Source organism: Zophobas morio, unplaced genomic scaffold (genome assembly GCF_036711695.1).
Source record: "Zophobas morio isolate AGI-343-1 ecotype UQ-CSIRO unplaced genomic scaffold, CSIRO_AGI_Zmor_V1 ptg000017l, whole genome shotgun sequence".
Classification (NCBI taxonomy): domain Eukaryota; kingdom Metazoa; phylum Arthropoda; class Insecta; order Coleoptera; family Tenebrionidae; genus Zophobas; species Zophobas morio.
In genome coordinates, this window is record NW_026972122.1 from 12,178,015 (window position 1) to 12,203,758 (window position 25,744).

The 25,744-nt window shown below is 34.6% G+C and overlaps 1 protein-coding gene and 1 long non-coding RNA gene across 3 annotated transcripts in view; one reads left to right on the forward strand and one right to left on the reverse strand.

Moving 5' to 3' along the window:
* Positions 1–25,744, reverse strand: part of LOC135129932 (uncharacterized) — a 121,088-nt gene that overhangs the window by 44,062 nt on the left and 51,282 nt on the right. The window lies entirely within an intron of this gene.
* LOC135130087 (uncharacterized) lies at positions 15,136–17,730 on the forward strand. Of its 2 annotated transcripts, XR_010280670.1 has the most exons (5): positions 15,136–15,403; positions 15,467–15,928; positions 16,260–16,436; positions 16,517–16,719; positions 16,778–17,730. It is a non-coding gene; the product is annotated as an uncharacterized LOC135130087 (long non-coding RNA). The 2 variants fall into 2 exon arrangements; XR_010280669.1 differs by having other exon boundaries at positions 15,143–15,928.

Genomic DNA, 25,744 nt, shown 5'->3' on the forward strand with positions numbered 1-25,744 from the left:
CGAAGTCATAAACTACATGTTTAGGACTATGTTATTTCATACAATTTAAAATGTATTTACTATGTACAATTTTGACGTGACGTCATCACATTATTGGTGGGGATGATTAGACAAATTTTGGTTAGCGTTTTACCATCTACATGATATTCTTGATATAAATCCAAAATTTCACAACAATCGGTCCAGTACTTTCGGAGATTATCTGTCTAATAAAAAGTGGAGACGGCAGACAGACGGACAGACAGACGGACAGACGGACAGACAGACGGACAGACGGACAGACAGACGGAAACGGGAGACCTACTTCTTTGTCCTCTAGGGATCATGACAGGTCGAGAAAACGTAAAAGTAGAGAGTCGACCAACGGACTCGATTACAATACTTCCTTTGCTTACGCTCGGGAAGTAAAAAGAAAAAGAATGTATAGATTAGAGTCACTGATGAATAGATTATGCTTTTAGACATTTTTTCTTGTAATTTGTAATAAAGATGATACATAGACTTTACATGGATATTTTTTTATCCTTATCTCAAATACTTATTGTGTGAAATTGTTTTTTTTATTTATTGTAAATATGCTCAATAATTTATGTTCAGAAGGTTTTATCAATTAGTGCAAGTTTAATGCAACTAAAAAATTTATGGGTGCCATACTTCTTGAATGATAAAAAAAAATCTTATAAATACGCAACACTGGCAACTCCTAATAATAATAATACAAGAATAAAAATGAATAAGGTGGATGATTACTTTTTTACTTCGCTTGTATAAGTTAAGGAAGTATTGCAATCGAGTACAACGAGCGACTGCCTACTTCTTTGTTTTCTGGAGGTTTCATAAATCCTAGAGTACGAAAACACTGGTCGTCCATTTCCGTCTGTCTGTCTGTCTATCTGCCGTTTGGCCGTTTTTTTTTATTAGACAGATAATCTTCGAAACTGCGGTCCCGGTTGCTGTCAAATTTTTAATGTGTATAATGAATATTGTGTAGATGGTAAAACGCTAACCATAATTTGGCTAATCATCCCCATCAATAATATGATGACGTCATCTCCAAAATTTACATTAGTAATTATTATTTAAATTTTATAAAATAGGATACTCCTGCACAATTGGTTTATGTGGTTTATGAATCCGTGTTGAGCTTTTACCATGGACATCCAGATTTTTGAAAAATAATAAAGCAAAGTTTTGTAACAACCTTTTATAATTTAATTTTGAAACTACAAAACCGAATGTTATGAAATCTTAAAAGGTATCCGTGTTGAGTTTTTACCCTAGACATCCAAATTTTTGGGAAATATGTAGTTCAAAATTGTATTTTACAATTTTAATTTGAAACTGCAAAACGCAGGGCTCTGAAATCTTGCAAATGTTTGAAGGTTGCACCAGGCATGACAAATCGTTAATCAAAATTTGTCCGTCATTTTACAATTTTGATGAAATCTTCTAATTTGTAACTGTTTTCGGGAAAAGAAACTGATTAATCACTTCTCTCCTCTGTGTTGTGGAGACACGAAGTAAAAACATAAACAGTTGATGTTAAGCATGTATTGAGAAATTGAGAATTTCAATCATTTTTTACAGTTGGTTATCTGCTTATTTAAATATATTTCATATTGTCCACACTTGTGTACCCTCTTGAATTACGGCTTCGCGGCGTAGGGGCCACAGGGGACTTATTTACGCCAAAGATGTTTACTTTACAGAGGTTAACACAAAATGAAAATCGCAATATTAAATTTTATATTTTTTTAAAGAAGCAGGATTTCTCGCACTGTCCTTCAAGAGAGAGGAAAATTCTGTCGAAATAATTTTCGACCATTTTTTTAAATAAATTAAACTGTTTTAAATAGCTTTCAGATGTTATTTTTAATTATTTCTAATAAAGTTGATTATATGGTGTGTACATTTGTTTTTTTTTTTTAGAATTTATTCTAAATACATGCAGTAATTTATTTTTATAATATTGCGTCAATAGCAGAAGTTTCATGTACTCGAAAATCTGATGTGTGCCAAACTTCCTTGTTGTTGAGAAAAAAAAATTGTAAACACGGTATTCTGAAAACTCCCTAAAATATAAAAAATACTTTCTTTTTTCAAAAAAAAACAAAATTAATAGAATGATGTGGATAATTACTAAATAGTATATTGTTTTATTAGGAGCTAAAATGAGACTTTTCGTGGCGAATCTGTAGGTTTGACGGCCGAGCGCGCGAGGCCGGCAATTACAGATGAGCCACGAAAAGTCATTTTTCTCCGAATAAAACATGCTATTTTTTCTTCAAACGTCTGCAATTCAATTAGAGAAGTAATTTAAAAAAATGGAATTACATATCAGTTCTTTAAAACGAATGAATTAAGTTAACTGTTACTATGGTTTTTCAGTGTGCTTTGGAATGATTTGTATGCTGTTGCTATGGTTTTACTTTTGCTGCCGCCTGTAGCGGCAGCAAAAATTTTTATCTGTCGGTGGTGAGGAGCGGCTGAAATGTCATACTTTAAGTTCATTTGTTGAGGTACATAAAGTCATGTTTTTTTGACGTTTGAAGAAAAACAATATTTTTCGATGTTTAATGAAGTAAACTGATATATATAAATACACTTTGTAAATTGATCAAAGTATATTTCGACAGGATTTCCTTCAGCCCTAAAGTACAGTCGAACAAATCCAGCTTCGAAAAATTATCAAATTTAACTTCGAATTTTTTTTGATGACGTCATCAACATCTTAGCAAAGACATGTATATCATCAATTTTAGTAAATGCAGTGTATTACTATTAACAACTAATAAAACATGTCCCATCCATTAATTTTTTTAATAACTTTGTATAAGAAATTCAAAAAAACATGAATGCGTCGATAAACCACAAGTACCTACTTTTAGTAGTAGTGTGCACATTTTATATATATATCAACTTTTTACAAGATATTCGGCTTTTCAGTTTCAAGATTAAATACTTTGTTGCTATACAATTTTGATTTCTTTCCAAAAATGTGGATGTCGAAGGTGAAAACTCAACACGGATTCATACAGCACAAGTGCAGACGTATCTTATTTTATAAAATTAAAAACAAATTTACCATTGTAAATTTTGGAGATGACGTCACCCCATTTGTGGTGGGGCTTATTAACGAAATTTTGGTTAGCGTTTTATCATCTACATGATTGTCCTAATCCTAATATATATGTACAAAATTTGTCAACAATCGGTCCGGTAGTTTCAGAGATTATGTGTCTCAGATTAAAAATCGACACAGACAGACAGGCGGACAGACAGATAGACGAACAGACAGACGGAAACGGAAGACCACTTTTTTCGTACTTTAGGGGCCATAAAACGTCGAAAAAACACGAAAGTCGCAAGTCGCCCGATGGACTTGACCACTATACTTCCTCAGCTTACGCTTATGTAAAAATCAAATTTGTTTAACGACATGTTACAGTTTAATTTTGAAGTTTCAAAACCGAATGATATGAAACTCTGCAAAGGTTTTAAGGTTATCGGAAACACGTAGGTAAATCGTTAATAAAAATTTATGGGTTTACGATCCCCCTAAAAACTGATGACATCATTTTACAACTTTGCTGAATAAATGTTATTTAAATTCATCTTGTGTTATTGTGATCTTAAACATGCAAATTTTTGAAAAAAATCAAGACTGCGTAACAACATTTTGCAATTTAACTTTGAAATTGCAAAAAACTCATTTCAAAACATAGGCGTAGCACGCTTCTTTACATTTACTGTAACACCACATAATACATATGTTTATTTCAACTTACAAGGCTTCTCGTAAAAAAACTAAAATTTGCAGAATCAAATTTTACAATCTTTCAAAGAAGCTGGATATGTTGTACTTTAGGAGCCAGGAAAGTTCTGTCGAAATATCAAGTGATCAAGTGACCCCAAAATAATTAATCAGTGAAGTGTCATGTTTTATTCACATCCCATTTCCTTGAAAATCTGAGGGTAACAGTACTGTTACTAAAATAGTGTTATACTGCACCTATTCAAACTGACATACGTGTCTTTGCTAAAATGTTGCTGACGTCATCAAAAAAATTTTATATAGAAAAACTCATAAGAGACATATACACACTATTCTTCTTTACCTATACCTTAACAATCCACGCATGCTTATATTAATTTTAGCCCATAGGAGTGATGATAACAAAGTTCTCGAAGTCAAATTTGATCATTTTTGGAAGCTGTACTTGTTCGACTGTACTTAGTGACGACCAATTTTTTTAAGTAATTTTCAATGAAGTTGATAAAAACAGGCTCTACCCTTATAGTTTTGTAAACTTATCTTAATTGTATAAGTATACTAAATAGTACAATAATTTATATTTGCAACATTTCGTCGATTAGCAGAAGTTTTATTCACTTGACAAATCTAATGGTGCCAAACATCCTTATTGATGAGAAAAAATTCTGTAAATCTGGAAATCTAAAAACTCTAAAAATATGAAAAACATAATTTCATCTAAAAAACTGTCAGAATGAATGGAATGAAGCGGGTGATTATTTTCACCAGTAATTTTACAAAAAACAGAATGTATCTATTTTAGTATACTAAACTCATTGTCAACTAGTATGGGGATTATTGTAATTTAATATGTACTACATGTAAATACCGAGAACAGTTTCAAAACATCACCATTTAGAAAAAACTTTTACTACTATTTAAATTTACAAAAATATTGCGACAGCTAAATTTCCCAATTATATTATATGTTCTCATAAAAACGGAAGTTAAACAACACAAAAAAATGAATAGTTACCATATTGATATATAACTTGTTTTCAAAAATTATCAATTTTTATGAAAATAGTCGAAAACATAAAAATAGCCCAACTGATTCTCTGAAACCACTCTTTGTTCCCGTGCGGATGTTTTGGCTCCCGTGCGCGCTGCACGTGTTATTGTTATTGTTATTTAGAATCGGTTGATCTACTGAAACTATCATTTTTACAAAGCGCGTCAAAGGTGATGTGTGCAGTGCATTCGCTGGGCTTCAGGGCGTCGCAGAAGCAGAACAGAACTTATGGAAAACAGATCAGCAGTTTGTCAGTTACCGTTGTTGCTTGTTAACAATTTTGGTGTATAGAAGGATAACGGAGGATATTTGACAAAAAAGAGTGAATAAATAAACGTCAGTTATCGTAGATTTTTTTTATTACAACTGTAATTGTAACAAATGAAAATTCCAAAATTTTTGAGAAAAAAATCTTATGTTTTAGGCAGTTGCCAGAATTCTGTATTTATAGATTTTTTTCTCATCCATGAGGAAGTTTGGCAGCCACTAGAATTTATTATTGACGCGCATGAGACTTCTGCTAATTGACGACATGTTATAAAAACATTATTTTAAGTTTTGAGAATAAATAATAAAGAAATAATATTTTTAGATACCACTTGAGATGAATTTACAAAAATATACGACGAAAGTCTGTTTATATCAGCTTTAATAGAAGTTATAAAAAAAAGCCTAAAAGCATTATCTATGCAGTAGTTACCCCAGTGTACACATTCTCTCATTTTTTTTAAATACATACATCACGTTTTGAGGTGTTGCCGAACTTCCGTATTTATGGGAATCTCTCCTAACAGCGAAGAAGTTTGGCACACCCAAGATTTTCGATTTTTTCAAATACTGAAAATTTTTTCGTGACAAATGATTTTTATAAACACAAATTATTGTGGTCTATTAGAGTGAGAAATATAAAACACTAAAAATTAAATTTTAAATTTCATTTAGAACTCCTTTTACAGTGAGAGGTGGGTATACCAATAAAATCAATTTTCTTAGAACAGAAACATTAGTCCCGAAATATAGTACATTGATGATAAACTCATGTGGTGAATCTTTTTGACATTCTTGAATAACAATTATATATTTATGTATTCAGGAGTTAGCGAAATTCTGCGTTTACAAACAAGTATTTTACGAATGAGAAAGTTTGGCACTCACACCACATATAGACCAAAAATATTTCTAATATTTGACAAAATTCATAAACGCAAAATAAGTAATTAGAAGACATAATACTGAGCCAAAACAATTGTTTTGTACACATTATTTGAGATTCGCTTTAAACTAGTACACAAGCATACGAATAACGTCCACTTAGGAAAATATGTAAAATTTGATCTTTATTTATTCATTTTTTACTTCCCGAGCGTAAGCAAAGGAAGTATTGTAATCGAGTCCGTTGGCTGACTCTCTACTTTTACGTTTTCTCGACCTTTCATGACCCCTAGAGGACGAAAAAATAGGTCTCCCATTTCCGTCTGTCTGTCCGTCTGTCCGTCTGCCGTCTCCGATTTTTATTAGACAAATAATCTCCGAAAGTACTGGACCGATGTTGTGAAATTTTGTATTTATATTAGGAATATCATGTAGATGGTAAAAGGCTAACCAAAATTTGTCTAATCATGCCCACCAATAATGTGATGACGTCACTTCAAAACTGTACATAGTAAATAGGTTTTAAATTGTACAAAACAACATAGTCCTACACATGTAGTTTATGACTCCGACTTGAGTTTTTACCCGAAACGTCCAGATTTTTGAAAAAAAAAAAAACAAAATTTTGAAACAACATTTTGCAATTTAATTTGGAATCTGCAAAACCGAATGCTCTGAAATCTTGCAGATGGTTTACAGTTATGATAAGCATGAAAAATTTTTAATCAAAATATATTTACTTATTCCCTCCAAAAAATTGTTGACGTCAGCTCTAAATTTTGTTGAATAAATCCTATCTAAAATGTAGAAAATATGATGAGTCTGTACTTGTGATTTATCATTCCAGTCATATTTTTTTGGATTTGCATATACAGGGTGACTCAAAAAAATTAATGAATGCGTGAATTTATTTTATTGATTTAATCAGGAATTACAGAACCGAATGCTTTGAAATCTTGGTCATGTTTTAAAGTTATCCTAAGCATGGTAAATTTTTGATCAATTGTTTATCAACCCCAAAAAATTGATTACGTCATGTCAAAATTTTGCCAAATAAATCCTTTCGAAAATATGCAAAATATGATCAGACTATACTTGTAATTTATGGTTGGATTCATATTTTTTAAATTCGCTTATACAGGGTGACTCAAAAAAATTTATGAATTAGTCAATTTATTTTTGATCAAATTAAGAACGAGCCGCGACTTTCAGACTGAAAGCGATTTTATTAAAATGGCCCGTCACAGAACTCTAATGAGAAGAAACTATGACAGACATAGAGACACGGTTCTAAGAGCGAGGGAAGTACTGTCTAAACTTTTTAGACCAATTTTTTGAATTTATGACCCTGATCGTAATCACACATCTTATGGAAATAAAACGTGTATTTATATTAGTTCACTCCAATAAAATTAGAAAGATATTGTTCTAGTAGTTATCCACATTATTCCATTCATTTAGTCTTTTTTTGAAAAAAAAAATGTTATTTATTATCTACAAGAGAAAAGTGATCATTCACTAGTGGACTATTTTTCACGAGTACATAAACATTCTTTATCATCGAGTGTAATATTTTATTTTATTTTCTACCAGATTTTAACTAAAACTTTAAAACTGTTCGAATGTGCTGTACGTAATATTTTTAATACGCTGCGTCGCGCATCGGCGAATGCAAACGTGTTGGCTAATACATGTGTTGTCTTGGTTTGACTTTGGTTTCAATTTGTAATCTTAACAAATAACAAAATAAATTGTAGATAAAAGACTCCTTTATCTACCGGTAAACAAGACTTGTTTATCTACTAAACATAAGGCCAAACGACCTACTTTTAATGGCTGGTACAAAATAAAAGATTTTTTTAAATTTATTAGGAGTTTCCAGAGTTCCGTATTTGCAAATTTTTTTCTCATCAATAAGGAAGTTTGGCACGCATAAGGTTTTCAAGCCCATGAGACTTCTGCTAATTGACGAAATGTTAAAAAAATAACTTAATGTAATTATTTAGAATAAATGCATAATAAAAAACCAAAAGAAATTTTACACACCATTTGAGGTTCCAAAAATATACTCGTAAAATTTATTTATATCAACTTTAATAGAAATTACATACTTATTGACAAAAACATCTAAAAGCTATTTATAACAGTATACTTCATTAAAATTAAAAAAAAAAGTCAAAGTTTAATCATACACAAATTCAAGATTTGTAAACCACAAATACAAGAGTATATCATTTCATACAATTCTGGTAATGTTGACTATGCAGCATAATGAGCAGACGTCATCAAATTGTTGGTGGGGATGGTTAACCAAATTTTGGTTCGCGTTTTACCATTTACATGATATTCGTAATATACAAACAAAATTTGACAACAATCGATCCAGTAGTTTAGGAGATTATCTGTCTAATCAAAATCGATACAGACGGACAGACAGAAACGGTAGACTATTTTTTTTGTACTCTGGGGGGTCATGAAACGTAAAGAAAACATGAAACTGGTAAGCCGCCCGATGGATTCCTTCACTTACGTTCGGAAAGTAAAAAAGCCTAGTAATCATCCACTTCATTCAATTTTAATTTTTCATTATTAGGGAGTTGCCAATGTTGCCTCTTTATAGAAATTTTTTTTACCAATCAAGAAATTTGGCACACACTAAATTATTCAGTTGCATTAAACTTCTACTAACTGACGAAATCTTGCAAACATGATGCTAAATGTATTTATAATAAATACAAAAAAAAAAACAATTTTACACAATATGTATTTGAGATGAGGTTACAAAAATATACGGCTCCAGACTATTTATATTAACTTTATTAGAAAAATAAAAAAAAGTCTTAAAGCACAACCTATACATCAGTGACTCTAATCATATTCCTTTTAATTTTTTGAAAATACATTATCTTTTGATATTTTCAGAAGGTTCCCGAACTTGCGCATTTACGCGAACATCTCTTGACAGGAGGGAAGTTTGGCACACAGGAAGATTTCGCTTTTTTCTAATGCTGCGATTCCATCTAAATAAAATAATAATTTTGTTTCAAAGTAGACAAAAAATTAAAAAAAAAATACAAAATGTGTTATAAATAAATGTTTTTACTATAAAAACTACATAAATAACGAAGGTGCCAAATTTCCTGAATTGTAAGAAAAACATTTTTATAAATATGACTCAAAAAAATTAATGAATGCGTGAATTTATTTTATTGATTTAATCAGGAATTACAGAACCGAATGCTTTGAAATCTTGGAGATGTTTTAAAGTTATTATAAGCATGGCAAATTTTTTATCAAAATGTATTTGCTCATCCCCCCTAAAAAAATTGATGACGTCACCCCAAATTTGGTGAATACATTTTATCTAAAATGTACAAAATATAATGAGTCTGTACTTGTGATTTATCATTCCGTTCATATTTTTTGGATTTGCATATACAGGGTGACTCAAAAAAATTAATGAATGCGTGAATTTATTTTATTGATTTAATCAGGAATTACAGAACCGAATGCTTTGAAATCTTGGACATGTTTTAAAGTTATCCTAAGCATGGTAAATTTTTGATCAATTGTTTATCAACCCCAAAAAATTGATTACGTCATGTCAAAATTTTGCCAAATAAATCCTTTCGAAAATATGCAAAATATGATCAGACTATACTTGTAATTTATGGTTGGATTCATATTTTTTAAATTCGCTTATACAGGGTGACTCAAAAAAATTTATGAATTAGTCAATTTATTTTTGATCAAATTAAGAACGAGCCGCGACTTTCAGACTGAAAGCGATTTTATTAAAATGGCCCGTCACAGAACTCTAATGAGAAGAAACTATGACAGACATAGAGACACGAGCGAGGGAAGTACTGTCTAAACTCTTTAGACCAATTTTTTGAATTTATGACCCTGATCGTAATCACACATCTTATGGAAATAAAACGTGTATTTATATTAGTTCACTCCAATAAAATTAGGAAGATATTGTTCTAGTAGTTATCCACATTATTCCATTCATTTAGTCTTTATTTGAAAAAAAAATGTTATTTATTATCTACAAGAGAAAAATGATCATTCACTAGTGGACTATTTTTCACGAGTACATAAACATTCTTTATCATCGAGTGTAATATTTTATTTTATTTTCTACCAGATTTTAACTAAAACTTTAAAACTGTTCGAATGTGCTGTACGTAATATTTTTAATACGCTGCGTCGCGCATCGGCGAATGCAAACGTGTTGGCTAATACATGTGTTGTCTTGGTTTGACTTTGGTTTCAATTTGTAATCTTAACAAATAACAAAATAAATTGTAGATAAAAGACTCCTTTATCTACCGGTAAACAAGACTTGTTTATCTACTAAACATAAGGCCAAACGACCTACTTTTAATGGCTGGTACAAAATAAAAGATTTTTTTAAATTTATTAGGAGTTTCCAGAGTTCCGTATTTGCAAATTTTTTTCTCATCAATAAGGAAGTTTGGCACGCATAAGGTTTTCAAGCCCATGAGACTTCTGCTAATTGACGAAATGTTAAAAAAATAACTTAATGTAATTATTTAGAATAAATGCATAATAAAAAACCAAAAGAAATTTTACACACCATTTGAGGTTCCAAAAATATACTCGTAAAATTTATTTATATCAACTTTAATAGAAATTACATACTTATTGACAAAAACATCTAAAAGCTATTTATAACAGTATACTTCATTAAAATTAAAAAAAAAAGTCAAAGTTTAATCATACACAAATTCAAGATTTGTAAACCACAAATACAAGAGTATATCATTTCATACAATTCTGGTAATGTTGACTATGCAGCATAATGAGCAGACGTCATCAAATTGTTGGTGGGGATGGTTAACCAAATTTTGGTTCGCGTTTTACCATTTACATGATATTCGTAATATACAAACAAAATTTGACAACAATCGATCCAGTAGTTTAGGAGATTATCTGTCTAATCAAAATCGATACAGACGGACAGACAGAAACGGTAGACTATTTTTTTTGTACTCTGGGGGGTCATGAAACGTAAAGAAAACATGAAACTGGTAAGCCGCCCGATGGATTCCTTCACTTACGTTCGGAAAGTAAAAAAGCCTAGTAATCATCCACTTCATTCAATTTTAATTTTTCATTATTAGGGAGTTGCCAATGTTGCCTCTTTATAGAAATTTTTTTTACCAATCAAGAAATTTGGCACACACTAAATTATTCAGTTGCATTAAACTTCTACTAACTGACGAAATCTTGCAAACATGATGCTAAATGTATTTATAATAAATACAAAAAAAAAAACAATTTTACACAATATGTATTTGAGATGAGGTTACAAAAATATACGGCTCCAGACTATTTATATTAACTTTATTAGAAAAATAAAAAAAAGTCTTAAAGCACAACCTATACATCAGTGACTCTAATCATATTCCTTTTAATTTTTTGAAAATACATTATATTTTGATATTTTCAGAAGGTTCCCGAACTTGCGCATTTACGCGAACATCTCTTGACAGGAGGGAAGTTTGGCACACAGGAAGATTTCGCTTTTTTCTAATGCTGCGATTCCATTTAAATAAAATAATAATTTTGTTTCAAAGTAGACAAAAAATTAAAAAAAAAATACAAAATGTGTTATAAATAAATGTTTTTACTATAAAAACTACATAAATAACGAAGGTGCCAAATTTCCTGAATTGTAAGAAAAACATTTTTATAAATATGACTCAAAAAAATTAATGAATGCGTGAATTTATTTTATTGATTTAATCAGGAATTACAGAACCGAATGCTTTGAAATCTTGGAGATGTTTTAAAGTTATTATAAGCATGGCAAATTTTTTATCAAAATGTATTTGCTCATCCCCCCTAAAAAAATTGATGACGTCACCCCAAATTTGGTGAATACATTTTATCTAAAATGTACAAAATATAATGAGTCTGTACTTGTGATTTATCATTCCGTTCATATTTTTTGGATTTGCATATACAGGGTGACTCAAAAAAATTAATGAATGCGTGAATTTATTTTATTGATTTAATCAGGAATTACAGAACCGAATGCTTTGAAATCTTGGACATGTTTTAAAGTTATCCTAAGCATGGTAAATTTTTGATCAATTGTTTATCAACCCCAAAAAATTGATTACGTCATGTCAAAATTTTGCCAAATAAATCCTTTCGAAAATATGCAAAATATGATCAGACTATACTTGTAATTTATGGTTGGATTCATATTTTTTAAATTCGCTTATACAGGGTGACTCAAAAAAATTTATGAATTAGTCAATTTATTTTTGATCAAATTAAGAACGAGCCGCGACTTTCAGACTGAAAGCGATTTTATTAAAATGGCCCGTCACAGAACTCTAATGAGAAGAAACTATGACAGACATAGAGACACGGTTCTAAGAGCGAGGGAAGTACTGTCTAAACTTTTTAGACCAATTTTTTGAATTTATGACCCTGATCGTAATCACACATCTTATGGAAATAAAACGTGTATTTATATTAGTTCACTCCAATAAAATTAGAAAGATATTGTTCTAGTAGTTATCCACATTATTCCATTCATTTAGTCTTTTTTTGAAAAAAAAAATGTTATTTATTATCTACAAGAGAAAAGTGATCATTCACTAGTGGACTATTTTTCACGAGTACATAAACATTCTTTATCATCGAGTGTAATATTTTATTTTATTTTCTACCAGATTTTAACTAAAACTTTAAAACTGTTCGAATGTGCTGTACGTAATATTTTTAATACGCTGCGTCGCGCATCGGCGAATGCAAACGTGTTGGCTAATACATGTGTTGTCTTGGTTTGACTTTGGTTTCAATTTGTAATCTTAACAAATAACAAAATAAATTGTAGATAAAAGACTCCTTTATCTACCGGTAAACAAGACTTGTTTATCTACTAAACATAAGGCCAAACGACCTACTTTTAATGGCTGGTACAAAATAAAAGATTTTTTTAAATTTATTAGGAGTTTCCAGAGTTCCGTATTTGCAAATTTTTTTCTCATCAATAAGGAAGTTTGGCACGCATAAGGTTTTCAAGCCCATGAGACTTCTGCTAATTGACGAAATGTTAAAAAAATAACTTAATGTAATTATTTAGAATAAATGCATAATAAAAAACCAAAAGAAATTTTACACACCATTTGAGGTTCCAAAAATATACTCGTAAAATTTATTTATATCAACTTTAATAGAAATTACATACTTATTGACAAAAACATCTAAAAGCTATTTATAACAGTATACTTCATTAAAATTTAAAAAAAAAGTCAAAGTTTAATCATACACAAATTCAAGATTTGTAAACCACAAATACAAGAGTATATCATTTCATACAATTCTGGTAATGTTGACTATGCAGCATAATGAGCAGACGTCATCAAATTGTTGGTGGGGATGGTTAACCAAATTTTGGTTCGCGTTTTACCATTTACATGATATTCGTAATATACAAACAAAATTTGACAACAATCGATCCAGTAGTTTAGGAGATTATCTGTCTAATCAAAATCGATACAGACGGACAGACAGAAACGGTAGACTATTTTTTTTGTACTCTGGGGGGTCATGAAACGTAAAGAAAACATGAAACTGGTAAGCCGCCCGATGGATTCCTTCACTTACGTTCGGAAAGTAAAAAAGCCTAGTAATCATCCACTTCATTCAATTTTAATTTTTCATTATTAGGGAGTTGCCAATGTTGCCTCTTTATAGAAATTTTTTTTACCAATCAAGAAATTTGGCACACACTAAATTATTCAGTTGCATTAAACTTCTACTAACTGACGAAATCTTGCAAACATGATGCTAAATGTATTTATAATAAATACAAAAAAAAAAAAACAATTTTACACAATATGTATTTGAGATGAGGTTACAAAAATATACGGCTCCAGACTATTTATATTAACTTTATTAGAAAAATAAAAAAAAGTCTTAAAGCACAACCTATACATCAGTGACTCTAATCATATTCCTTTTAATTTTTTGAAAATACATTATGTTTTGATATTTTCAGAAGGTTCCCGAACTTGCGCATTTACGCGAACATCTCTTGACAGGAGGGAAGTTTGGCACACAGGAAGATTTCGCTTTTTTCTAATGCTGCGATTCCATCTAAATAAAATAATAATTTTGTTTCAAAGTAGACAAAAAATTAAAAAAAAAATACAAAATGTGTTATAAATAAATGTTTTTACTATAAAAACTACATAAATAACGAAGGTGCCAAATTTCCTGAATTGTAAGAAAAACATTTTTATAAATATGGAAGTTTAACAACACATTTAATGAGTACAATTTACAAAAAATAATGAACAGAAAATGTGTTTGTTATAGATAGTTTCCAACCAAACTTCTACATTTACACAAATTTTAAACTGTTTTTTCATCTAATTTTTTCAAATAGTTTCCACACATTTATTTGTCAGTCCACCAACTGAGAAAACTTAACTAACATTGAAAAACTTCACTGTCTGTTTCTCACAGAGAGGGTTAAAAGCATCTCTCAACTTTTTATTTCTGGTTCAAAGTTTTTGATAAAATCAACTTTGGTTGAGATATTCCCCTGGTGAATTGTCGATTGAATCTGAAGGACAGGAAATTTGTTTTAACCGAAAATGCTGTCTTTACAGCCCATTTTTCTCTTCAAGGGTTTAGAAGTACTAACACAGTTTCAGATGTTGGCAGCACTCCCAGTATAACCTTAGCAAGTAAACATTAAAACATTTGTTTAACAACATCGCGTTTATAAAACTTGCACTGAACTGGTGAGAAAACCAAATCTTTCTTGATAATATCTCAATATCCACTGTCAATTTAGAAAACTCACTTATATTTATTATTGTAGATAAAAATCTATTTATCGTGTTGTTATGATTTCGAGTAAGTTCCATTCCACACTGTTCCCACAAAAATAAAAATTTGACTGACCTCTACAAACTACAATGGCTGTAAACACTTGCAATGATGCATAGTTTTCTACAATTTAGTCAAAACAGTGTTTAACGAAGCTAGCAAAATTACGTGCTGCTATCACTGAGCAAGTGGCCAAACTGTCATTTCAGGTGTGATGTAGCTAAGATCATGATACAAAGACTTTAGGTATGCTACTCCGGTGGACGAGTTTGTGCATTTTCTGAGCACAACCAACTGACGTCACAAGACCTTGATGTAGCAGCTGTCAGTGATGTGTTGATGATGTCAAAAGTCAAAACATTAACCTGTTTGCAGATTTGCAGATACGTTTTGTTATTTTCCACAGATTTTCTTGATTTTTCTTTTATTTTGCCGTTTTAAGTTAGCATAAAATGATCTTTTATTTAATTCGCGAATTCGAATAAACGTTCTTGTGCGAACTAAACAATGGTAAACTTCGTCTGCTAACATATTTTCTGGTAAGTGACGCTTTAACTGTTGTACTAGATATTTAATTATATATGGTTGCTTGTTGATTTGAGTTCCATGGAAGGTCAAGAATAGTGTTTCCAATAATTCCGCCGCATGCAGAAGGTCACTAGAGGGCTGCAGTAAATTTCCCCTGGAGAGAAATTGAATCCAATCTGCTTCAAAAGAGTGTGGTACATTTTCTGCTGGTGTTCCAAGGTGGGGATATTTGTGACGAAAACGATGGGCAACATACCCCGCCACATATCGAAGTCCTTCTGTTGAAATTTTATTGTCTTCTACATCAACTTCGACTTCGACTTGAGAAAAATGATGAGTATCAGTATCAACAAACTGCAATTTGGCCAAGTGGCTATCTTCATTGCTTGGAAGAACACATTTGGTGTTGATTATTGATGAGAAAAGAGATTCCGTTAGACAAATTTCTTTCTCTTCCAAGGGAGTAAGCAATGATTCATCATCATCTTTCTCACAGTTCTTATTTATGGATATGGCAGCTGAGGAGTGTCTACCCAGTATGTACCACCTCAACCGATATTTAAAATCAATGGGGTTGGGATGATCATTACTGCCTCCCATTCCCCGAATCAATGAAAAAAAATTTTCGAGTACATCTTGATTTAAACGTCGGGTTAAAATGTAACTGATATTGTAGAATTTACTCATATACTCAAACAACGCTTGTAATGATTTGTTACTGATGATGACACCTTTTTGAAATGGTAATAATGTTGACTTTCCGATGGCTCGAACATTTTTCATTGTCTCTGTCATCATATTTATTACTAAATTTTGCTTGTCAAGTTCAATGCCATAAGCACTTACTCCTGATGGTGAAAATTTTAGGTAGGTGTTGAAAATGTCGAACCAGTCATTGACAAGTTGAATGAATTTCGATGTTTCTGAGTAGTTCCCATCAATTATTTTGTTATCGCCACACCACTGTATGGCTTTTGCAACGGTATTTGAAAAGAGTTGTGCAGCAGGTTTGACCTTCTGCCTCTGACTGCCTTTAACATCAAGGTGATACTGAGTAATTTTATGTGCAATTTTTAAATCAGATGATTGTGACGTTTTCAATAATGATTCAACATATGTTTTAGTGATGATTTCTCCATTAATTTCAAAACCTTGGTCAAGAAAATGATTTCGCAATAATTTTAGCAGATGTGGAATGTCAGCGAAAACAAAAATTAACTTTTCTGAATCAGATGGATGTGGAAACCAAACATTGTCTATATTTATTTGGAGCTGTTTCCACAGTGCCATATTTCCTGACCCCATATCACTAACAATTGCTACAACGGTATATTGGCATTCATAAAGTTGACTGACAATGTTCAATAATATTTCTTTTTTTATAGGTGTGTCGAAGTTATAATAAATTGGCTGCTTCCATGGCGAAAACAATCCACGACACATAATCACTTGTGCGGCTCTGTGAGGACCCAACGCTTGCTCAAGAGTTTTATCAAGGCAGATCTGATCCCTGATGTACATTTCATCAAATGATAGTATCGTGATGCGTTCAAGCTCTGACAGTGAGCGAGCCTTGTCGTTCATTAAAATCAAAACATCGTTTAAAACCCCTGGGTTTATGGTAAACGAGCAGGCCCATTTGCGTAATGTACTCAGTGCGGGAAGTGGATATTTACATTGTTGTCTCAAATATCTGTACGCTTTGGGGCTAATACTGCGAAGTGAAATTGCAGCCGAAATATCTTCAGTTGTCCACCTCACTCGTTTTTGGCTAATTAAAGCTTTTATTTGAGACTTTGTAAAAATGTTTGACAAAGCCTGTACTACTTTTGTATCAGATGATGTTTTTTCTAATTGTTCATTTAGTTCCATATTTTTCATTTCTGTCAGTTGAGTCTTTGTAAGCAAATCATTATATTTTTGTTCCAATTGCTCATACTTTGCTTGCCAGTCAAACGTTGCTACTTCTTGCAGGGGCTTAACATCATCGCCAAATAAATTCCTTCCACACCGTTTTGGTGATATAATGTGAGAACTCATTGTCTGAATTTTATAGTTTGTTGGCGATGCTGTTTCAACTATGTGTTGTATCTGCGTGCAGCCTTTCGGGCTTGGCGACAACTTACTTTTGTTAAATCCATTTTTTGTCGGGATGGCATTAGGCATTAACCTCCGCCTGCATTTAGGGCTGTACTCCAAAAGCCTGTGTTGTAGAGACTTATAAAAGCACTGAGCAGCAAAATGCAACGAACACATACGAGCTGAAAGGTAAAATATATTATGTTGTAACTGTTTTTTGTTGGTATAGGTTTTGTTTTAATAAATTATAATACATGAACATTTGTCTCACCATTTTTAATATTAATGACATCACTTCTGTTGCAAAATTTTACCCATTCTTCACAAATGGATTTTTCTTTCGGAAACCTAAAGAAGTGAATGTTTTTATTGTCTTTACACTTTATATATGAACTTGAACATCCAAGCACTGCACATTTCGCCATTTTCGATACAAACTCAAAGTTTGAAATTCAAAGCACTGCAAAATACACTTGTTTTTACAAACACGATTTGCCGCCAAAAGAACGAACAGAGCTTCTATGGTTATAATAATATTAATACTAACCTGTCGGTGTAGAACAATGCTTATAACGCTCTTTTTGATGAAAAGTGTTGTAAGTAAATGTAGTGAAACGTACACATTAGGCTAAATAAAATTCTACACATTCAAAAATATGATGTATTCCAATAAAAACAAAACTTTAAACAACATATTATGTATTTAATACTTTTTTAAGGATAACACGTTTATCGTACACTTAAAGTTCTTAATTTACAACTAATAATTACATAGTTTGCTCGTCGACCTTTGCGTTCGCTGAAGTTTAAATTTAGCGGTCATATGTAACCGGGTGACGTCACGCAGATGTGCGCAATAGCATACCTTGTTTTCTTGTATCATGGCTAAGATATAAACCAAGACGGCATGAATTGCGCTGTTGTCACATGAGCACCCTATGCGAAATTGCCTGCTAGATGAATATATATATATATAAATATATATATATATACAAACTTTGCTCGTTTAATAGTATTAGATTATAGTTTTTTTTGCCATTTCTATTGAAACACAACCTGTTGATTCTGGTTAAAATTTAGCAATGTAAACAGCTTTCAGTTGATTGAGAAGGGTTTTTAGTTAGAAAACTGTCATTTTGACATTTTTATTTCCTAAAACGTCAAATCTCTGTCAAAGTATTTAGTTTTATGCTCATGCTAACATAAGAACCAGAAGAACGTAAGATATTATCTTGGGCATGTTGGGATTGAATGGGAAGATTATTGACATCGTGTGGTTGAGGCAAATACGCTAAATAAAATGTCTTCAGACTTGTTATGGGCACCTGTAGCTTTATTTAGGTTGTTTTCCAACCATACGCTGGGGTAGAAGTGGGTGTTTATCTAAGAAACAATTTATTCTGTTTCCTCAGCAAAAGGATCTTCATCAAACTTATTTCAAGAGGAAGCTATCCACTTAGAAAATTCTGTTTTAACCGGAAACTTTCATCTACCATCTGGAATTGCTGCTTCTTCTTTGATGTCAGGGACATTTCAAAATTGTAATTTTTATTTCGGGACACATTAGAACCTTTTTTGACTTTTGTACCTTCTGTTTTAAAGTTGAATAAAATTGTTAAAAAAATTGGAGGGCGTTATGGTTCATAACAGCCTCTCATAATAGCCTGGTTATTATTGAGTTATTAATGTGTCTGGTATCATAGCGATTATAAGGAAATAATAGATGAGTGAAATATAAAAAATTTAAGAATATTAATCGATTCTATTTTTTGCTGGACAGATTCCACAATAGTACCGGCATGGTTAGCAACCTCGCCGTCAATATTGAATACTTTTGTCGCAAATCGAATGAGCGAAATTCACAATTTATACAATGTTGATTCACGACAGCACGTAAATACAAGGAATAATCCAGCGGACATATCGCGAGGAGCTTATCTCAGTGAGCTCCTCAAGTGCGATTTACGATACGATCACGGACCGTATTGGTTAACAGAATCTTCCGAGAATTGGCCAAAACCGCGTCCACAGCCCACCGAAGTACCTGAACTGAAGGGTGTTGCACTGACATCAGGAAACAATTCTAAAATTCCAATTCTAACAAGATATTCTTCCATCTCAAAATTAAAAAGGGTAGTCGCCATGTGTTTATGATTTAGTTACAACTATAGAAATAAGCATGAGAAACGCACAGATTCGTTGTCCCTATTAGAATTGCGGCAATTACTTCAGGTAATTTTACAGCTTATACAAAGGTTAGAATTCTCACCAGAATTAATTCATCAGGTGCTAAAGGACAGGTGCGTCCCAATAGCAAATTAAACTCAGAGATAAAATTAACGCACCACTTAATTATTTTACAAAATTTTAAGACAACGGTCATGAATAAGGTTACTAATTTTTTTACTAATAGCGATGGATCTTCCTTGCTAAACGAGTGATTTTCTGTCAAAAAATCATTTCTTTTAAAATCAGAATTTTCATAATCTCACATTTTGGCAAAACTTGAGAACATTTTTGCTACAAAAAATCGCTGATTAACACAAAATTTCATTTGAAAGGTGTTGAGTGGTTGGTGGTATTAAAAATGAATCGTCGAAGAAATTTATCGGTCGAGGAAGCAGTAAAGGCATCAACTTTATTGGAAGAAGGATATTCCATGCGTTACGTTGCTAATTTGTTAAGAAGAAATCATTCCACTATAAGTCGCATGGTTGAACGCTGTAATCGGACAGGATATTAGAATCGTAGACCGTTTGCTGGTCTAGGGATCCAAGAGATGAGCGCTTTCTGAGGCAATCTGGTCTTAGAAACAGGACAGTCACTGGTACAAGTTAAAAATGAGTTGGGAATTGCTCGCAATGTTATGATATCGTCTAGAACTGTAAGAAGACGTTTAAATAAAGCTGGATTGAGTAGTAGAAGACCGGCGAAAAAACCTTTACTAACTAGGGAACACAGAATAGCAAGATTACTCTTCGCTAGAAATCATCAAAACTGGACGGTTGATGATTGGAAGAGAGTTTTGTTAGAGAGTTTTGTTCTCAGATGAGACTAGGCTGAACTTAAAATCTTCGGAAGGACGTGAGCATGTCTGGCGAAGGCCAGGAGAGAGATTTGCAAACTGCAACATTACTCCATCTATAGAGATTTCATACAGGCGATGCAAACCCTCACCCGCCGTCTGGGAGGGTATCCTCCACAGGCCGTCCTTCGTCGCCTGTACACCCACCTGCTGCCGGAGTACCGACAGTACATACGTCGTAGAGACTTCCAGAGCATCGGGGACTCATTGATGTATATGAGCAGCTCCAGACCGAAATGAGGAGCTGCTTACCAGTCCCGCCACCGAATCGCACTTCGACGACGACGACCCAGATCCCGGCTGCCAGGTATGCTTACGTCCCTAGGTTTGAAAACCGTCCCCTGCAACCGTCGTCCAGGCCCTTGCAACCACCCACGGCACCACCGCGAAGGCTGGAGACCATCCGTCCCCCACCGCCAACACCTGAATCACCGTTAGATGCTGGAGATGTGGCGAAACCAGACATTACCGCTCGGCGTGCAGGAAGTCACGCCGACTGTTCTGCTCCAGGTGCGGCCGAAGCGGAATAATGTCCCGAGAGTGCCCCTGCGACCGAAGAAATGAGCAAAAAGTCTGCGCCATGTCGAAGCCGTTGCAGCAGCCATCCAAGCCGACTCCGTCGATTGAAGCTCCCCTCAAGTTTCCCGACAACCGTCCCCATGTCGCCGTCACAATTTTTGGGATCGTCTACGACGCCCAGCTGGACACTGGAGCCATCAGCACGTTTATTGGCCAGGAAGTTGCCACCGTGCTGCGCCAACGAAACGTTGCCCCCGTGTCAGCCCCCCAGGTTCGGATACGCATGGCCCATGGCGACATTGTACCGTCCACAGGAACCTATGACCTGGAGATCAAAAAACGGCGACGTTCCAGTGACCGTCCGCGCTGCCGTTTTTCCAACTCTCACCACCGGTCTTAGGTATGGACTTCCTGCGCGCCAACGCCATCGCCATCGACATCCCCCAGGGGACGCTAGTGTGGAATCGCCTTGCGTCGCGGACAACCCCTGCCGTGTCTACCGCGCTGCCACTCGTGCCCTGTCCGTCGGTTACAAACCCGCACATCCGACGCGCTCCAAACGGTTCTGCGATTGACAGAATGTTCACCGATGTCTGTTTTCAGATGGACAACCCTGTCGTACGGGATCTAGTAGCTGAGCTGCTGCGGGGAGAGGATCCCACCGCCGCTGGTCGCCGTCCAAAGTCCCGGGGGATCCAGGTCGGAACCCCCATGTGGGCACCTCTCCGGTTGGTCTCCCGCGGGGTACAGACTGACGGAGAGGCCCCCCGGAGAGACCCTGTGGCCCGGTACGTGCCAGTGGATCAGAAGGTTTGCTGGCATTGTGCAAGTCCGGGCCACTGTCGGAGCCAGTGCCCGTATCCGGCCGGCTCCAAGGTTTGTTAGCGGTGCGGCCTCGTCGGCACCACTTCCACTGCATGCCAGTGCGGCCTACCAGAGCGACCCCGAAGAAGGCGCCCCCGTCGACCGTAATCTGGCGAAGTCCTGCGCCCCGCCTCTGATGATCCCCCCCTGCCGTCACCCCGCGTGAGCCCGTCCCGGAGGTCCCATGCCGTACGAGGACGAACTGGAAGCCGCCCGTGAAGAATCGCTGAAGCTTTTATATTTCTTTTTTCTTTCCTGTAGGGTACTATATTGGGGGTGGGTAATGAATAAAAAAAAAGAAGTTACACTCCTTTTTTTTACCGACGAAAGGGGAGAGTGTAACGAAGCGAATTTTCGCGGGCCGGAAACCTTGACGCGTACCGCGAGAGCCGGGGGTAAATTCGCGATCGCCGCGCCGCCGCGGATGTTTTGTATGGAGAAGTTTCTTTTGAGAATGGTGCAGTTCGACCCTTCGACCACCGTAAATACTTTTTGGGTCGTCTGCCCGTGTTAGTACCGGTTTTTTGGAATCGCCGCCCCCGAGCGAGAAATCCTATCACCGTCACCGCGTTTTTTTTGTCACCGTCAAAAGTTAAAAGCCGTCGTGCACGCGTCGTTACCGTCACCGCGCTCCCCTCCCGGGTCACCGTACCGTCTTCGCGCGATTTCCAGGTATAAAGGTCGCCGCTCCCAGAGCCAGGAGGAGGCCGTCCTGAGGGAAGTCGCCGCCCAGGAGGAACGACCGTGCCGGACGTACTATTATTTTTCTTGTTTGCTTTTGCTTTGTAATTATTTAATTAAGACTTAACCGTAAGATTTATTATTTTAGACCGACCGTGTAGCTGGTGGCAGAGAATAAACCTTATTTATTGTAAAATATCCTTGCCGTTTTATTTTCTTTATTCTCGTGTTTTCGCGGAGGCTCACCACCTGAATTCCGTGTCTCCGGCTTTAGAGCACCCCGGCGCTCCTTCCTTCGGAGAGGGAGCTGGCGCCCGAGCGACCGCCGCTCCTGACCGAAGGCGCCACCTCCGGTGGCGTGAAGTTCGCCGCATAAGCTTGGTCGACCAGACGTGTTTCTGATATCAACGATACTAGTCGACCCAAAGTTTGGCACCCAAGTACGCCGCCACCATACGTTATCGGAGAAATTCCGGACCGTCACCGGACCGTCCGTGCCATCCGAAATTTCGTCGCAACATCAACAAATTTTCGTAGTTTTGAAATTTTAAAACAAAAATATAATGACTTAAAAAAAGGGACGAAACCCAAGTTTTCACACAATGAAAAAGAAAAACTGGTGGAGCTAAAGCAGAATTTCAGGAAATTTCTGAGGTTGTTAATGGTATCAAAGGACTATTGGGAGAAGTGATTTCTGGCTCAACACCGCTTTTTGATAGTGAAAGTGAGGATCTGATAGTGACGTATTTAGTTATCTTTTAAAACTGTGATAACAATAAGGTCGACCCACGCAGAATCAAGTACTTGGTCTGTCGGAGAAACAGCTGAATTATTAATTAAGAAAATCATTACTTTAAAAAAAATTAATGTCAGGACCCGCATACCTCTCCGTAGGATGTCTTATAACGTTGTTCTTCTATCAAATTTTCAACTGTTCGCCTTAATATGCGAAAACGCTGAAAAAATGCTTTTCCTTCCACTTTTCAAAATGGTTTACCCTTTCCCGAACCACTTTTCTTTTCCCCCGTAGTCGTTCATTTTTTAAATTAAATATGACACTTGTAGTATAATTGAAAACTATCAATTAACTCATACTACATGTGCTGGTAAAGTTAACTACGAGTAAACTTCAGGGTTGAATATAATCTTCAATTCAAATAAGGTACTTTGCATTTAACTATAGGTTAACTGTTAACCATAAGTTAACTATGAATAGAAATAACGGGCCTAAATGTTTATGGAACGGGTTTCTTCAAAAACGAATCTTAGAAGTATGTAATTCCACATCATATTTTTGTGTATAGGTATGGTGACCATATGTACTTATTTTAATAGGACAGTACTTTTTTTGGAAACGATGTCCTTTTGTCTTCACAGAAGAGCAAAGTACATTAAAATGTACTTTTTTTTACTAACTTATGATCATATGATTTCGAAGTCATATCTAATATTTATTAATGTTACATATGTCCATTCCACTCTATCAACTGCAGCATCTCTTCATCGAGTACTCAGCGTTCTTGTGCATACGGTCGTCGGGCGTCATGCGCATGTCATATTTCATCAGTCGTCACATCACATTGTGCGTGATTCTTCCGTTCCTATTCCTGCTTAGTTATTCCGGAGCTAGTACAGAGAGTGTGCTGGGCTTTGTTTGAAAATAGCGACAAAAATGTCTCCACCCCGGAGAAAGTGCCATTTTAATTCAGAACTACAACGGGAATATCCATTCTTGAAACTAAAGTCCAGTGCTTCTCCCCACATTGTTTATTGTGAAATTTGTTAAAGCGAAGTGGACATTTCAAACAGTGGCCGCAGCAATATAAAGTCTCATCTAAACAAGAAAAAGCATCGGCTAGCTGAGATAGCGTCACAATCGAGCAAGAAACTCCAAACGTTTTTTAAAAAAGATGAAGTGAGTTCTGAAAATTTGCTTATTGCAGCTAAAGAAGGTACGGTTGCTTACCACACAATTAAGCATATGCAGAGTTTTAGATCCTTGGACTGTACTTCAAAACTCATTGCCTGTTTATGTCAGCCAGAACAAAAACGGAAGCCATTACAAAAAACGTTCTCGCAAAAGAAGCGAAATCAAGGCTTGAAAACGCTTTACAAAAAACTCATTTTGTTAGCATTATTGTTGATTCTTCAAATCATAATGAAACTAAGGTTGTTCCACTACTTGTCCGATATTTTGATGAAGAAAAAGGCATCCAAGTTAAACTACTGCAATTACAAGATCTACCTGGCGAAACATCTGACCAACTGAAGGATTATGTTTACAATGCTTTGTCAAAATTTAATCTTGTAGAAAAGTGTGCAGGTTTATCAGCAGATAATACCAATACGAATTTTGGTGGAAGCCAAAGAAAAGGCAAAAACAATTTATTTTCTAAATTAACAAACTCATGTGGTAAATCTATTGTTGGCATTGGTTGCGTGGCCCATATTTTCAACAACTGCATTCAAAATACCACTGACTCTTTACCAATAGATATTGAAGTTATTGTTGTCAAAATATACAAACACTTTTACATTTATACAGTTCGTGTAGCACACTTGAAATCTTTTTGTGAAGCAGTTGACATGGAATATAAAAAAATGTTATCCTTCTCAAAAACCAGATTTTTAAGTTTAATGCCCGCTGTTGAGAGAATTTTAAAAATGTATAAACCGCTGCAGACCTACTTTCTGTCTTTGGAAAATTGCCCTACTATTCTGAAACAATTTTTCGGGAATCCTGTTGGAGAAATTTGGCTGTGGTTTGTTCACAATGCTGCTTCACTATTTCATCAAGCTATTTTAAGTGTTGAAGGAAACAAAGTTTGCGCAGCTGAAGCCGCTTTGGAATATTTCACTCTGAAGGATAAACTAGAAAATCGTTTAAATGAAGTTTTTCTGCTCGCTAAAGTGAGAGGATCACTTAGTAAACTTGAAAATCTGGACAACGATAACATAATGAATTATCGTCAAGAATTTTCAGCCACTGCAAAGAAATTTTATTCAAGTTGTATAAATTATTTGGAAAATTGGAAAACAAATCTATCCGAGTTGAAATTGTTCGAATGGATCGCCCTGCGAAAAGAAGTAAAATGGAACGAAATTCTTCTTTCATACGAAGCTT